Below are 13,735 nucleotides of genomic sequence, written 5' to 3'. Positions count from 1 at the left end.
TGAGCACCATTGAGTAAGTCCTACCACCCACGCCCACCCCAATGTAGTCAGCATTTATCCACCCACCCAGAAAGCCTGGCTAAAGGGGAGGATGTGGCATTCGAAGATCCCTGCAGTGGAGATGACCACAATGGAGAATGTGGTCATTGTGGATGGTAGAAGTCCACACACGGGGCTAAAAAAAACATTGACACAATGCAAGGACCTGGAAGCCACCAGCAAGTAACTTTTTCATTTATAATGCAAACCACTCTAGTGGGCTGTCACCTCTGAAATGAAATGAAATGAAAAGAGATTTCTAAAGCGCATGGCTGCCCTAGAGCGTCCCAGCGCTGATAATGTATTGAGCCTCTGCCCCAAGACACAAGGGGAGACCTACTGAGGAAAGAGGTGAGTCTTCAAAGCTTTGCGGAATTTTGCCAAGTTGGGTTCTTTACGCAGGTCCATCGGCAAAGCATTCCATAGTTGGCCTGCATTAATGGAGAACCGGCGACCACCTGATCTCGCCTTTTTAGCTCTGGGTATCATTACTAGATTCCCAACTTCAGAGCGAAGGGCTCGCGTAGGTTTATAGGGGAGAACCAAGTCTCTTAGAATGGGAGGACCCGATCCATGTAAGGCTTTGAACACTATGCAGAGAGATTTGAATTTGATGCGTTCTCTGATAGGGAGCCAGTGCAAGGTCTTCAAGGCAGGCCGGGCTGAGAAGCATTTAGCAGTACCAGTGAGCATCCGTGCCGCTGCATTTTGGGCTCTTTGGAGAACATTCAGTGAGTATTCAGGTGCCGCCAGGAAAAGGGCGTTGCTATAGTCAAGCCTGGAAAGCACCAATCCCTGAACTAGTAGTTTCCTGGAATTGTCAGGGAGAAGCGACAGGACTTTTCGGGCTGACCGAAGCAGCCCATAACATGTCCCTGCCACTCGTTTGGCTTGTGTGATCATAGACAGCTCTGGTTCGAGCCATACGCCTAGACTTTTAATGGTGTCCTTAGGGGCTGGGGGGGCGCCTAGACTAGCTGGCCACATACCTTTAGGCAATGATGAGCATAGATTACCAAGGAGCATAAGCTCCGTTTTTGTCCCATTCAGTTTTAGCCGGGAGTCCGACATCCATGCCATAATGTTGGTAAGGCAGGCCACAAACTTCGCCCCCTGGTGTTCCGAGGGGGACAGAGATACAATCAGTTGAGTGTCGTCTGCATAGGTTGCCATTGACACCCCGAAGGGGGCCACAACCTCTTCCAATGGAGCCATATAAACGTTAAAAAGCGTAGGGCTCAATGAGGAGCCCTGCGGGACTCCACATAGGAGGGGGGTAGGCAGAGATCTAAAATCGCCATCGCAGACCTGATAAGAACGATCACTCAAATAAGACTGAAGCCATTGGAGGACCGTCCCTCCTATTCCCAGCTTTCCCAGACGGTGGATCAAGATGTTGTGGTCCACCGTATCGAAGGCAGCGCTTAGGTCCAGGAGGACCATTGCAGCAGATCCTCCTGAATCCAAGATGCGTCTGCCTTCTTCAACCATTGCTATCAGAGCCGAATCGGTTCCCTGGCCAGGTCGAAAGCCAGTCTGTGTCCGACCTAGTAAGTTGTTAGCTTCTAGGAAACAGGAAAGCTGGCGGTTGACAAACTTCTCAGCGATCTTATTAAGGCCAGGCAGAAGCGAGATGGGACGGTAGTTTGCCAAATCAGCAGGGTCAAGGTCGGGCTTTTTCAAAAGAGCCTTGACAGTGGCCTGCTTCCAGCTAGGTGGAACTATGCCATAGGTGAAGGAGGCATTCAGGAGGTCAGTTGCCGGACCAGCAATGAGATCAGCGATTTGTTTGAGGATCCGGATGGGCATGGGGTCCGAAGGGGAGCCACTCTTCAGCGCTGAAAGCTCTTTACAGAAGTCTTCCCTGGTAATGGGAGAGATGGTGTCTAGTCCACTCCCACCTGGCGCCTCTTCGGGAACTGTTATGGCCATAATTCCTGGACAGGGGGTGGGAAGGCTATCTAAGATGGTCCGTATTTTGGTGTCGAAAAACTGAGCCAGTTGGTTACATTTGTTGGAGTTCGACACCTGAGAGGTCGAAGGGGTGGGAACCGTGATAAGTTCTTTGAGAATCCTATAGGTTTCTTTTGATGAATTGGCTGCCTTAGTTATTCTATCTTCAAAATGAGTGGCCTTGGTTGATTTACATGCTGCCTTATAAGATCTCATGGCTTCACGGTACTTGTCTTTACTATTAACGGTCCAGTCCTTCCGCCATTCCCGTTCAAGCCTTTTACATTTCTTTCTCATCATCCCCAGTTCTGGGGTATACCAGGATGACCTGAGGCTGTTACTTTTAATGGTAAATTTTTTGGCCGGCAAAACTGCATCTAAAGCATGACAAAGCCAGTCATGGAAAGCAGTGTCCGCTTCCAGAGGACCAAGACCAAGGGGGGGAGTGGACTCAGCGAGGGAACGAGAGAGGCTATCAATAGAGAGTTGAGCCCAAATTCTCTTGTAAATAGGGGGTGCCTTCTGGTAGTGAGAGGGAAAAGGGTCCAAGCTAACGTTGAGCTCCCCAGCCACCAGGAAATGGTCCGTCCAAGGCAGAGGAGAGGGGGGACCTATCTGAAGATGTGCAATGTTAGAGAAAACACAGTCGAGCAGGTGGCCCTTCACGTGCGTAGGTTCCAGGTTGTGTAAGTTAAGGTTAGATATTCTGAGTTCAGATCTGAGGTCATTTGCAATCTTATCCTCCTGCAGGTCGAAGTGAAGATTAAAATCCCCCAATAGAACAAAGTTAGGGGAGGATGCCGCTAGGACGGGAACATGGTCTAAAATAGAGCTGGAGAATTGTTTCAACATCCCAGGGGGGCGATAGACAAGCAATCCAGTTAGAGAAAAATTCGGGGAGAGCTGTATATGGAAGAGGCCACTTTCAGCATCCATAATAGGGCCCCTAACTATTCTACAGGAGAACTTGTTTCTGTAAATAATGGCTAGACCACCTCCTTTTCCTTGGGGTCTATGGAGGCAGTGAATCAAATAGCCGGGGGGGAGAGTGTTGACAAGATCAAAGTTAGAGGAAGCTGACGTCCAAGTTTCAGTCAGATAAAGAAGGTCTAAACCGTTATCTTGAACCAGCTCGTTAATTTCTAAAGAATGCTTAGATAGGGATCTGCAGTTAAGTAACCCTAGTTTGAGAGGGTCCCTGGCGGGGATGTTTTTGCCGTTAACCAGGTTCCTACGGGGACAGTATTCACAAGGTTTGAAGAGAACATCAGTTCTAAAGCCATGTGAACAGTAACGTGGGTCGGCCGATTAAGCAGTAGTAAGTCTGTTTTTGAATAAGTAATGAGGATGCCAGTGCCTAGCCTCTCCGTTGTTCAATATGGAGGGCGGGGGATGCTAGTGCCTAACCTCTCCGTTGTTCAATATGGAGGGCGGGATGATAGTGCCTAACCTCTCAGTTGTTCAATATTTAGGGCGGGGGATGCTAGTGCCTAACTTCTCCGTTGTTCAATATGGAGGGCGGGGGATGCTAGTGCCTAACCTCTCCGTTGTTCAATATGGAGGGCGGGGGATGCTAGTGCCTAACCTCTCCGTTGTTCAATATGGAGGGCGGGGGATGCTAGTGCCTAACCTCTCCGTTGTTCAATACGGAGGGCGGCGGATGCTAGTGCCTAACCTCTCCGTTGTTCAGTATGGAGGGCGGGGGATGCTAGTGCCTAACCTCTCCGTTGTTCAATACGGAGGGCGGGGGATGCTAGTGCCTAACCTCTCCGTTGTTCAATATGGAGGGCGGGGGATGCTAGTGCCTAACCTCTCCGTTGTTCAATATGGAGGGCGGGGGATGCTAGTGCCTAACCTCTCCGTTGTTCAATATGGAGGGCGGGGGATGCTAGTGCCTAACCTCTCCGTTGTTCAATACGGAGGGCGGGGGATGCTAGTGCCTAACCTCTCCGTTGTTCAATATGGAGGGCGGGGATGATAGTGCCTAACCTCTCAGTTGTTCAATATTTAGGGCGGGGGATGCTAGTGCCTAACTTCTCCGTTGTTCAATATGGAGGGCGGGGGATGCTAGTGCCTAACCTCTCCGTTGTTCAATATGGAGGGCGGGGTATGCTAGTGCCTAACCTCTCCGTTGTTCAATACGGAGGGCGGCGGATGCTAGTGCCTAACCTCTCCGTTGTTCAGTATGGAGGGCGGGGGATGCTAGTGCCTAACCTCTCCGTTGTTCAATACGGAGGGCGGGGGATGCTAGTGCCTAACCTCTCCGTTGTTCAATATGGAGGGCGGGGGATGCTAGTGCCTAACCTCTCCGTTGTTCAATATGGAGGGCGGGGGATGCTAGTGCCTAACCTCTCCGTTGTTCAATATGGAGGGCGGGGGATGCTAGTGCCTAACCTCTCCGTTGTTCAATACGGAGGGCGGGGGATGCTAGTGCCTAACCTCTCCGTTGTTCAATATGGAGGGCGGGGATGATAGTGCCTAACCTCTCAGTTGTTCAATATTTAGGGCGGGGGATGCTAGTGCCTAACTTCTCCGTTGTTCAATATGGAGGGCGGGGGATGATAGTGCCTAACCTCTCCGTTGTTCAATATGGAGGGCGGGGGATGCTAGTGCCTAACCTCTCCGTTGTTCAATATGGAGGGCGGGGGACGCTAGTGCCTAACCTCTCCGTTGTTCAATACGGAGGGCGGGGGATGCTAGTGCCTAACCTCTCCGTTGTTCAGTATGGAGGGCGCTGGACGCTAGTGCCTAACCTCTCTGTTGTTCAATACGGAGGGCGGGGGATGCTAGTGCCTAACCTCTCCGTTGTTCAATATGGAGGGCGGGGGATGCTAGTGCCTAACCTCTCCGTTGTTCAATACGGAGGGCGGGGGATGCTAGTGCCTAACCTCTCCATTGTTCAGTATGGAGGGCGCTGGACGCTAGTGCCTAACCTCTCCGTTGTTCAATACGGAGGGCGGGGGATGCTAGTGCCTAACCTCTCCGTTGTTCAATATGGAGGGCGGGGGATGCTAGTGCCTAACCTCTCCGTTGTTCAATACGGAGGGCGGGGGATGCTAGTGCCTAACCTCTCCGTTGTTCAATACGGAGGGCGGGGGATGCCAGTGCCTAACCTCTCTGTTGTTCAATATGGAGGGCGGGGGATGCCAGTGCCTAACCTCTCCGTTGTTCAATATGGAGGGCGGGGGATGCTAGTGCCTAACCTCTCCGTTGTTCAATATGGAGGGCGGGGGATGCTAGTGCCTAACCTCTCCGTTGTTCAATACGGAGGGCGGGGGATGCTAGTGCCTAACCTCTCCGTTGTTCAGTATGGAGGGCGCTGGACGCTAGTGCCTAACCTCTCCGTTGTTCAATACGGAGGGCGGGGGATGCTAGTGCCTAACCTCTCCGTTGTTCAATATGGAGGGCGGGGGATGCTAGTGCCTAACCTCTCCGTTGTTCAATATGGAGGGCGGGGGATGCTAGTGCCTAACCTCTCCGTTGTTCAATATGGAGGGCGGGGGATGCTAGTGCCTAACCTCTCCGTTGTTCAATACGGAGGGCGGGGGATGCTAGTGCCTAACCTCTCCGTTGTTCAATATGGAGGGCGGGGATGATAGTGCCTAACCTCTCAGTTGTTCAATATTTAGGGCGGGGGATGCTAGTGCCTAACTTCTCCGTTGTTCAATATGGAGGGCGGGGGATGCTAGTGCCTAACCTCTCCGTTGTTCAATATGGAGGGCGGGGGATGCTAGTGCCTAACCTCTCCGTTGTTCAATATGGAGGGCGGGGGATGCTAGTGCCTAACCTCTCCGTTGTTCAATACGGAGGGCGGGGGATGCCAGTGCCTAACCTCTCTGTTGTTCAATATGGAGGGCGGGGGATGCCAGTGCCTAACCTCTCCGTTGTTCAATATGGAGGGCGGGGGATGCTAGTGCCTAACCTCTCCGTTGTTCAATATGGAGGGCGGGGGATGCTAGTGCCTAACCTCTCCGTTGTTCAATACGGAGGGCGGGGGATGCTAGTGCCTAACCTCTCAGTTGTTCAGTATGGAGGGCGCTGGACGCTAGTGCCTAACCTCTCTGTTGTTCAATACGGAGGGCGGGGGATGCTAGTGCCTAACCTCTCCGTTGTTCAATATGGAGGGCGGGGGATGCTAGTGCCTAACCTCTCCGTTGTTCAATATGGAGGGCGGGGGATGCTAGTGCCTAACCTCTCCGTTGTTCAATATGGAGGGCGGGGGATGCTAGTGCCTAACCTCTCCGTTGTTCAATACGGAGGGCGGGGGATGCTAGTGCCTAACCTCTCCGTTGTTCAATATGGAGGGCGGGGATGATAGTGCCTAACCTCTCAGTTGTTCAATATTTAGGGCGGGGGATGCTAGTGCCTAACCTCTCCGTTGTTCAATATGGAGGGCGGGGGATGCTAGTGCCTAACCTCTCAGTTGTTCAATATGGAGGGCGGGGGATGCTAGTGCCTAACCTCTCCGTTGTTCAATATGGAGGGCGGGGGATGCTAGTGCCTAACCTCTCCGTTGTTCAATACGGAGGGCGGGGGATGTTAGTGCCTAACCTCTCCGTTGTTCAATATGGAGGGCGGGGGATGCTAGTGCCTAACCTCTCCGTTGTTCAATACGGAGGGCGGGGGATGCTAGTGCCTAACCTCTCCGTTGTTCAATACGGAGGGCGGGGGATGCTAGTGCCTAACCTCTCCGTTGTTCAATACGGAGGGTGGGGGATGCTTGTGCCTAACCTCTCCGTTGTTCAATAAGGAGGGCGGGGGATGCTAGTGCCTAACCTCTCCGTTGTTCAATACGGAGGGCGGGGGATGCTAGTGCCTAACCTCTCTGTTGTTCAATACGGAGGGCGGGGGATGCTAGTGCCTAACCTCTCCGTTGTTCAATACGGAGGGCGGGGGATGCTAGTGCCTAACCTCTCCGTTGTTCAATATGGAGGGCGGGGGATGCTAGTGCCTAACCTCTCCGTTGTTCAATACGGAGGGCGGGGGATGCTAGTGCCTAACCTCTCCGTTGTTCAATATGGAGGGCGGGGGATGCTAGTGCCTAACCTCTCCGTTGTTCAATACGGAGGGCGGGGGATGCTTGTGCCTAACCTCTCCGTTGTTCAATACGGAGGGCGGGGGATGCTAGTGCCTAACCTCTCCGTTGTTCAATATGGAGGGCGGGGATGATAGTGCCTAACCTCTCAGTTGTTCAATATTTAGGGCGGGGGATGCTAGTGCCTAACTTCTCCGTTGTTCAATATGGAGGGCGGGGGATGCTAGTGCCTAACCTCTCCATTGTTCAATATGGAGGGCGGGGGATGCTAGTGCCTAACCTCTCCGTTGTTCAATATGGAGGGCGGGGGATGCTAGTGCCTAACCTCTCCGTTGTTCAATACGGAGGGCAGGGGATGCTAGTGCCTAACCTCTCCGTTGTTCAGTATGGAGGGCGCTGGACGCTAGTGCCTAACCTCTCTGTTGTTCAATACGGAGGGCGGGGGATGCTAGTGCCTAACCTCTCCGTTGTTCAATATGGAGGGCGGGGGATGCTAGTGCCTAACCTCTCCGTTGTTCAATACGGAGGGCGGGGGATGCTAGTGCCTAACCTCTCCGTTGTTCAGTATGGAGGGCGCTGGACGCTAGTGCCTAACCTCTCCGCTGTTCAATATGTAGAGCGGGGGATGCTGGTGCCTAACCTCTCAGTTGTTCAATATGGAGGGCGGGGGATGCTAGTGCCTAACCTCTCCGTTGTTCAATATGGAGGGCGGGGGATGCTAGTGCCTAACCTCTCCGTTGTTCAATATGGAGGGCGGGGGATGCTAGTGCCTAACCTCTCCGTTGTTCAATACGGAGGGCGGGGGATGCTAGTGCCTAACCTCTCCGTTGTTCAATACGGAGGGCGGGGGATGCTAGTGCCTAACCTCTCCGTTGTTCAATACGGAGGGTGGGGGATGCTTGTGCCTAACCTCTCCGTTGTTCAATAAGGAGGGCGGGGGATGCTAGTGCCTAACCTCTCCGTTGTTCAATACGGAGGGCGGGGGATGCTAGTGCCTAACCTCTCCGTTGTTCAATACGGAGGGCGGGGGATGCTAGTGCCTAACCTCTCCGTTGTTCAATACGGAGGGCGGGGGATGCTAGTGCCTAACCTCTCCGTTGTTCAATATGGAGGGCGGGGGATGCTAGTGCCTAACCTCTCCGTTGTTCAATACGGAGGGCGGGGGATGCTAGTGCCTAACCTCTCCGTTGTTCAATATGGAGGGCGGGGGATGCTAGTGCCTAACCTCTCCGTTGTTCAATACGGAGGGCGGGGGATGCTTGTGCCTAACCTCTCTGTTGTTCAATACGGAGGGCGGGGGATGCTAGTGCCTAACCTCTCCGTTGTTCAATATGGAGGGCGGGGATGATAGTGCCTAACCTCTCAGTTGTTCAATATTTAGGGCGGGGGATGCTAGTGCCTAACTTCTCCGTTGTTCAATATGGAGGGCGGGGGATGCTAGTGCCTAACCTCTCCGTTGTTCAATATGGAGGGCGGGGGATGCTAGTGCCTAACCTCTCCGTTGTTCAATATGGAGGGCGGGGGATGCTAGTGCCTAACCTCTCCGTTGTTCAATACGGAGGGCAGGGGATGCTAGTGCCTAACCTCTCCGTTGTTCAGTATGGAGGGCGCTGGACGCTAGTGCCTAACCTCTCCGTTGTTCAATACGGAGGGCGGGGGATGCTAGTGCCTAACCTCTCCGTTGTTCAATACGGAGGGCGGGGGATGCTAGTGCCTAACCTCTCCGTTGTTCAATATGGAGGGCGGGGGATGCTAGTGCCTAACCTCTCCGTTGTTCAATACGGAGGGCTGGGGATGCTAGTGCCTAACCTCTCCGTTGTTCAATATGGAGGGCGGGGGATGCTAGTGCCTAACCTCTCCGTTGTTCAATACGGAGGGCGGGGGATGCTTGTGCCTAACCTCTCCGTTGTTCAATACGGAGGGCGGGGGATGCTAGTGCCTAACCTCTCCGTTGTTCAATATGGAGGGCGGGGATGATAGTGCCTAACCTCTCAGTTGTTCAATATTTAGGGCGGGGGATGCTAGTGCCTAACTTCTCCGTTGTTCAATATGGAGGGCGGGGGATGCTAGTGCCTAACCTCTCCGTTGTTCAATATGGAGGGCGGGGGATGCTAGTGCCTAACCTCTCCGTTGTTCAATATGGAGGGCGGGGGATGCTAGTGCCTAACCTCTCCGTTGTTCAATACGGAGGGCAGGGGATGCTAGTGCCTAACCTCTCCGTTGTTCAGTATGGAGGGCGCTGGACGCTAGTGCCTAACCTCTCCGTTGTTCAATACGGAGGGCGGGGGATGCTAGTGCCTAACCTCTCCGTTGTTCAATATGGAGGGCGGGGGATGCTAGTGCCTAACCTCTCCGTTGTTCAATACGGAGGGCGGGGGATGCTAGTGCCTAACCTCTCCGTTGTTCAGTATGGAGGGCGCTGGACGCTAGTGCCTAACCTCTCCGCTGTTCAATATGTAGAGCGGGGGATGCTGGTGCCTAACCTCTCAGTTGTTCAATATGGAGGGCGGGGGATGCTAGTGCCTAACCTCTCCGTTGTTCAATATGGAGGGCGGGGGATGCTAGTGCCTAACCTCTCCGTTGTTCAATACGGAGGGCGGGGGATACTAGTGCCTAACCTCTCCGTTGTTCAATATGGAGGGCGGGGGATGCTAGTGCCTAACCTCTCCGTTGTTCAATACGGAGGGCGGGGGATGCTAGTGCCTAACCTCTCCGTTGTTCAATACGGAGGGCGGGGGATGCTAGTGCCTAACCTCTCCGTTGTTCAATACGGAGGGTGGGGGATGCTTGTGCCTAACCTCTCCGTTGTTCAATAAGGAGGGCGGGGGATGCTAGTGCCTAACCTCTCCGTTGTTCAATACGGAGGGCGCTGGATGCCAGTGCCTAACCTCTCCGTTGTTCAATATGGAGGGCGGTGGATGCTAGTGCCTAACCTCTCCGTTGTTCAATACGGAGGGCGGGGGATGCTAGTGCCTTTCCGCACAAACCTCCATGATCTTCCCTCTGAGAAAACCACCGCTCCTCCAAAGAGCTCCCTTCACGACAGATAAAATACACTTCTGCCAACCTGTTACCGTTTCCAAAGGTTACCCTCTTAGCCATCTTCCCTCATTAACTCTCAAAGAAACTTTAATGAATGGAAACTTTTGTTCAGGGTGTGTGCGCCATACAGAGCCCCTGACATAAGGCCGGGGGGCTCCCTAGATCCCTCCCCACTATGAGTACACTCTGCCACCCCTCCCTGTCCTCTAACACCTTTGTTGGATGGGCACATATTAGCCCCATACTCTCTGGCTGGGGCTGGGTTGGGTCTCAGATCATATTTTGGCTCCATAATGTTGGTGGCCACACCTTCCTAGTCTGATCCCCCTCACTGTCTCTGACCCAGCTTGGGTACCTTCTCGCCTTGTGGCAACATCAGCCGGAATCCATGGATCCTCTCCAGAGAGATGCCTCTCGTGTGTGGTGTTCCCTGGTGTCACCAAGGTTACCCAGGTGCCTGGCTTCCCTTAGTCTTCCAAGACTTCACCATCTTTTTAGAACCATAAGACGTTTCTTGTCACCGTCTTGCCACCTCAACCTGTAAATACCATCGTGCCAATGCCCGCCCCATGGACCCTCTCCATTTGAGGTCCTGAACATCCCCCCCGGCTGCTGGTCATGGATGAAGACTTAGTCACACAGCACAATCGGGAGTTCTGAACCCCCCTGGTCTGGCTCGCCTGATTGTTCATTCATTTCCACTTCCTTTGGGTGTCTGAAGTCTCCAAGCTTTTAGGCTGTCAGTTGGGCCAATGTCAAACAGTGTCACGCACAGATCTCCGAACATAAGAGACAAAGAGCAGCTCTTCATAGTGCTCAGTGGTAGTTCGCAAGAAATGATGGAGGCTCGACTCTAACTCTTCCCCCTAGTCAACCGTAGAGTCTTACTGAGAGTGACATGAAGAGCTCTACGTCGCCCCTGGCTTGAGGCCATTGGGCATTATTTTGTGGTGCTTAATCCCCAGGCGTCCCAAGTACTCGCTGAAATCTGTTCCTTGGAATGCGGGCTTGTTATCCGTTCGGATCTCTCTTGGCAGGCAAAACTTGGCAAACACATTCAAACACGTCTCTCACCCAAGCATATAGTTAGATACGGACCCTTACTGTCGGAGGCTTTTCAACCCAGCACCAAGAGACCTGTCGGTGTACATGCGCTTTATAAATACCCCCGAACATAACATTCTCCTGTAGCAGGCGGATTCACTGAAATGCTATTGGTGGTGTCAGTTCAACCATCGGCTAATTAGAATCTCCATCAATCATTACAAGCTGACCGCCTGGAAAGCTGCCGAAGTCCGTGCTGACTTTTGTCCACAGTATTTCACAAGACTCCCCTGTCACAACAGGGGCTGGTGGTACCGCTTGCCCCGTCCCCTGGCACGCTTGGCATTGTCTTTACCAACCCCTCCACAGCCTCATACAGTCCAGGGAACGACTCAGCACCTGAGTCGTGCTTCTGTCTTGGCGATGCCTTAGTGTCCTTTGTGCACTATTTTCATCACCCTCTTATGTAGTGCATTAGAAACCACAATTCTGTTCCCCCTCAGGAGAAGTCTGTCTCCTGTGGTGCTTTGTTCCTCCTCATCCTCCACAACTGAGAGAGCATCAAGTTGCCAGCCGTGTCCCACCCATGTGAGTGTCACAGGAATCTCTTCCATTCGTACTGTTGCATTGCTTCAATAGCTTATTGTGAGCTGGGGGTGCTTCAACAGGTAGCCAATGAGACTGATGACCCCTGGTCTTGGGACAAGCGTGAAGGCGCGATGCTGAAGTGAGTCTATCCTCTCAAAACTCGGCAGGGGGTGATGTGCTGCGCCAGTGAACAAGGGTATCAGTTGCTTGTGGTCAGTAACAGCTCGGACGTCCGATCCATACAGGTACAGGTGGAAGTGGAGGCATGCCTCCTTGAGTGCAAGAGCCTCCCGCTCAATGAGAGCAAGCCTTGTTTCTGACTCTGTTGGAGCCCTACTGGCAAATGCAAATGTGTCCATACACCACCCAGCCCTACAGGGTGGGCATCCACCAGCAGCTCTGTGTCATTTAGGGGGTTAAAGTAGGCCACTGTGGTGTTGTGTAGCCATACCATGAAAGTCCTCACTCCTGTGGCATTCAGGGGCGCAGGAGCCCTTTGGGTGCCGTCCGAGATCAAAGAATTCAATTAGCATGTCGAAGAATGAATAATTGTCCTGAGGGGTCAGTCCATAATCAGTTAGCCTCTTGAGTGTTGCTCGTAGGCATTGGTGGTGCTTAGGTAGTGTCATTGAAAATAAAATGATGTTGTCACTGATGTTCAGAACACCGTCCCGTCTGGAGCTGCCGTTCGGTTCCTGCGAATCAAGTAGGACTGTGAAACCAGACAACAACTCTCAGAATACAGGGACTGAGTCCACACGTATCATCAGAGTATGTTGGCCTAATTCCTGTCTAGCGCACCGTGCGTCATCTGAACTCCTAACCATAACAGGGTACCAGATGGTGTCTGCAACCTCAGAACATGTCCACTTTAATTCCCCAAGGAAATCGTGGAAACAGATCCACCCTTTCATTGTTACTTAGGCATGCCCAGAGGGAGACACAAGAAATGTACAAATTGGCTTTTCAAACATTTATTGGAGCAATTGTATTTTTGTGTTGAGAATATGAGCAGCAATAATCAGCCGGAGGACACTAAGCATTGCAACCAACATCACAAGAATGCCATCCGTTTTTCTTGTGACCCTCATATATTTGTTGGGGTGGCCATTGGCCAACCTGCTTCTTCCATCATGATGCCACCACGGCCAGGTCTATCAGCTCACTGAACAGGGGTGGTGCTGTCATGGATGTGTGTGAAGACCCCCCCCCCCCCCCGCAGGTGTGATGTTTAAGGCACTGTTGGCTGAATGGCTTGTACCCATGCTGCTTGCCAGCCATGCCCAGATGTCACTGACCTTTTTTCCTCATTTCACGTTGACCTGTGCAGGCAATGCTGCCATGGTTGGGTGTTGGAGTAGCAGGTGGTGGCTTCAGGTTGGTGCTTGTTTGCCTTGGGGGACTTGACTATGCTCCCCAAGGGCCTGTTGGGGCTCCGCTGAAGTGGTGAGGTGGTCCAGTGGTAGTAGGTGTCACAGGGTGGTGCTCTTGTGCGTAACAGAATTTACAAAACTTCTTAATATTAATTGTTTATTTTTGTTTCTGCTGGGTTTTCATTTTTGTAGTGTGTTTTTGTCTTTTCTAAGTTCTTTCCTAGCACTCACCATCTATGCCTTGGTGGAATCTGGTGCAGTGGCATCTTCTCCCCACACGGGTACACACGTCCATTCCAAATGGACATCTCACACTTCCCCATAGCTGCTGAGAGTCAAAGAGGCGCTGCTCCTTATTTCTTCAAGTGGGCTTCCTCTTGCCATGCAGGGGTACGCGGTGGAGGCCTCCACTTCCAGGTTGCCCTTTGAGCGGACGGCTCAAGCCCCCCAGTATTCCTTCTCTCACAGAGCCACCAGCAATCAGGGTGGCTCAGTGGGCTGGTGGAGGTGGTGTGGGCGGCTAATCTCTCAATTATAAGAAATAGACAGGCTCCACCTCGGATCCTGTCCTCGTCGCCACTGTAATGTCGCCTATCAGTGAGCCTCGATGCCTGGAGCTCTAGCAGTGAGGCACTGAACATGGGATACACATGGTTTGGGG

The sequence above is a fragment of the Triturus cristatus genome, chromosome 8 (genome assembly GCF_964204655.1).
Source record: "Triturus cristatus chromosome 8, aTriCri1.1, whole genome shotgun sequence".
Classification (NCBI taxonomy): domain Eukaryota; kingdom Metazoa; phylum Chordata; class Amphibia; order Caudata; family Salamandridae; genus Triturus; species Triturus cristatus.
This window is presented reverse-complemented; position numbering follows the sequence as displayed.